The 3,646-nt window shown below is 43.3% G+C and overlaps 1 protein-coding gene across 1 annotated transcript in view; it reads right to left on the bottom strand.

Moving 5' to 3' along the window:
* The window catches only part of ISY1 (ISY1 splicing factor homolog (S. cerevisiae)), a 40,045-nt gene that overhangs the window by 23,526 nt on the left and 12,873 nt on the right, over window positions 1-3,646 (bottom strand). The gene's annotated exons all lie outside the window — the stretch shown is intronic.

Raw genomic sequence — 3,646 nt, 5'->3', positions numbered from 1 at the left:
GAGGCAGAGGCAGGCAGATCACCTGAGGTTGGGAGTTCGAGACCAGGCTGGCCAACATGGCGAAACGCTGTCTCTACTAAAAATACAAAAATTAGCCAGGCATTGTGGCACATGCCTGTAGGCCCAGCTACTCAGGAGGCTGAGGCAGGAGAATTGCTTGAACCCAGGGGGCAGAGGTTGCAGTGAGCTGAGACTACGCCACTGCACTCCAGCCTGGGTGACAGAGCGAGACTCCATCTCAAATAACAAAGAAAATTATATAGGATTTTCTACATTACAATAAAGACAGTTTTATTTATTACTTTCTAATCTTTATGCCTTTTATTTCCTTTTCTAACTTTACTGCACTAGCTAGGATTTCCAGCATCATGCTGAATATAGTGGTGAGAATGGATGTCTTTGCCTTATTCCTGATCTTAGGAGGAAAGCATTCAATCCTTCACCATTAAATAGTTTAGACTATGGGTTTCTTATTAGAAGTACTTTAGCAGGGCCGGGTGTGGTGGCTCATGCCTATAATCCCAGCACTTAGGGAGGCCAAGGTGGGTGGGTCACCTGAGGTTGGAAATTCGAGACCAGCCTTGCCAACATGGTGAAACCCTGTCTCTACTGAAAATATGAAAATTAGCTAGGCATGGCGGCTGGCGCCTATATTCCCAGCTACTCGGGAGGCTGAGGCAGGAGAATCAATTGAACCTGAGAGGCGCAGGTTACATTGAGCTGAGATTGCACCACTGCGCTCCGGCATGGGTGACAAGAGCAAAACACCATCTCAGAAAAAAAAAAGAAAAAAAAAAAAGAAGTGCTTTATCAAGGTAAAAAGCTTCCTTTTATTCCCAGTTTGCTGAGTTCTTATCATGAATAAATGTCTAATTTTGTCAAATACTTTTTCTGCATCTACTTAGATCATCATACAGTTTTTCTTTAGAATGACATAGTGAATTAACTTATTTTTGAATGTTGAATCAACTATGGTTTTCCAGAATAAATCCTACTTACTTGTGATGTATTATCCTTTTTATACATTGCTAGGTTTGATATGCTAATATTTCATTAAAGATTTTGTCTATATTCATAGGAAATATTGGTCAGTAGTTATTTCCCATATCTTTTTCTGATTTTAGCATGAGGGTAACACTGATAATAAACATTCATAAAATGAATTCTAATGATACTAATACTAAAATTCATAAAATGAGTTAAAAAGTGTTCCCTCTTCTTCCATTTTCTTGAGGAAACTATGTAGAGTTGGTATTATTTCTTCCTTAAATATTTAGTAGAACTGACCAGTGAAGCCATCTGGGCCTGGAATTTTCTTTGTAGAAAGTTATTTAGAAACAAATTCAATTTCTTTCCATCTTTTTTCTATTTTTTTTCTGAGATGGACTGTCACTCTGTCACCCGGGCTGGAGTGCAGTGGCCCAATCTTGGCTCACTGCAACCTCTGTCTCCTGGGTTAAAGTGATTCTCCTGTCACAGCCTCCCAAATAGCTGGGATTACAGGCACACGTCACCATGCCTGGCTAATTTTTGTATTTTTCGTAGAGATGGGGTTTCACCATGTTGGCCAGCCTGGTCTTGAACTCCTGACCTCAGGTGATCCACCCTCCTCAGCCTTCCAAAGAGCTAGGATTACAGGTGTGAGCCACTGTGCTTGGCCAAGAAGTAGTTCATTTTTTTATTGTTGTTTTGTTTTGAGACGGAGTCTCACTCTGTTGCCCAGGCTGGAGTGCAGTGGCATGATCTTGGCTCACCACAACCTCTGCCTCCTGAGTAGCTGGGATACAGGCACCTGCCACCACGCCCGGCTAATTTTTTGTGTGTTTTTAGTAGAGACGGAGTTTCATCATGTTAGCTAGGGTGGTCTCGATCTCCTGACCTCATGATCCACCTGCCTGCCTCAGCCTCCCAAAGTGCTGGGATTACAGGCGTGAGCCACCGCACCTGGCCCTGAAGAAATTTTTGATTGTTACAACTGGAAGGGTGCTACTGGCATATAGTGGGTAGAGGCCAGGGATGTGTTAAGCTTCCTACAAATAATTATCCTAAATAAACCACAGTGTCAATAATTCCACTGTTTAGAGACACAGTTCAAGAAGAAATGGTAAACCTGAGTAGTCCTGTATCTGTTAAAGAAATCAAGGCTGGGCATCGTGGCTCACACCTATAACTGCAGCACTTTGGAAAGCCGAGGCTTCCTTCTGCTTCCTTTGCGTTTAATTTGTTCTTCTTTTCTTTTTTTTTGAGTAGCTGGGACTATAGGCGCCCGCCACCACGCCCGGCTAATTTTTTGTATTTTTTAGTACAGACAGAGTTTCACCGTGTTAGCCGGGATGGTCTCGATCTCCTGATCTCGTGATCCGCCCGTCTCGGCCTCCCAAAGTGCTGGGATTACAGGCTTCAGCCACTGCGCCTGGCCTCTTCTTTTCTAATTTCGTAGGGTAGAAGGTTAGATCACTGATTTGAAAACTTCCATAATTTTCCATTATTTCAGTGCTATATATATATTTTTTGTTTGTTTGTTTTGAGATGGATTCCTGGAGTGCATTGGCACGATCTTGGCTCACTACAACCTCCGCTTCCTGGATTCAAGCGATTCTCCTGCTTCAGCCTCCTGAGTAGCTGGGATTACAGGCACATGCCACCATACCCAGCTAATTTTTGTATTTTTAGTAGAAACAGGGTTTCACCATGTTGGCCAGGATAGTCTCTTTATCTCCTGACCTCGTGATCCACCCACCTCAGCCTTCCAAACTGCTGGGATTATAGGCGTGAGCCACTGCACCAGGCCAGTGCTATACATTTTTAACTAAGCACTATATCCCATAAATTTTTTCATCTCCTAAATTTTGACATTAAGTTTTCACTCTAATTAAATTCAAAATATCTTCTAATTTCTTTGCTGTTTCCTCTCAGACACATGAATTATTTAAAAGTGTGTTAATTTCCAAATATTTAGGAATTTTTCAGATATGAATCTATTGTTATAATCAGAGAAAATACTTTGTGTAATTTCATTTTTTTTTTTTTGAGATGGAGTTTCACTCTTGTTGCCGAGGCTAGAGTGCAATGGTGTGATCTCGGTTCACTGTAACCTCCACCCACCAGGTTCAAGTGACTCTCCTGCCTCAGCCTCCCAAGTAGCTGGGATTACAGGCATGCACCACCACACCCAGCTAATTTTGTATTTTCAGTAGAGATGGCGTTTCTCCATGTTGGTCAGGCTGGTCTCAAACTCCCGCCCTCAGGTGATCCTCCCTCCTTGGCCTCCCAAAGTGCTGGGATTATAGGCCTGAGCTACTGCACCCGGTCTCAAATATTTTAAATTTGTTAACATTTGTTCTGCAGCCCAGAATATGTTTTATTTTGGTGAACGTTCCATGTGCTCTTAAAAAAAGACCATGTATTAGGCCGGGCGTCGTGGCTCATGCCTGTAATCCCAGCACTTTGGGAGGCCGAGGCGGGCGAATCACGAGGTCAGGAGATGGAGACCATCCTGGCTAAAGCAGTGAAACCCTATCTCTACTAAAAGTACAAAAAAATTAGCCGGGCATGGTGGCAGGCGCCTATAGTCCCAGCTATTCGGGAGGCTGAGGCAGGAGAATGGCATGAACCCAGGAGGCGGAGCTTGAACTGAGCCGAGATC

This window comes from Mandrillus leucophaeus, unplaced genomic scaffold, assembly GCF_000951045.1.
Source record: "Mandrillus leucophaeus isolate KB7577 unplaced genomic scaffold, Mleu.le_1.0 Scaffold680, whole genome shotgun sequence".
NCBI lineage: Eukaryota > Metazoa > Chordata > Mammalia > Primates > Cercopithecidae > Mandrillus > Mandrillus leucophaeus.
The sequence above is the reverse complement of the archived record's forward strand: the minus strand, read 5'-3'. Positions and strand labels throughout refer to the sequence as shown.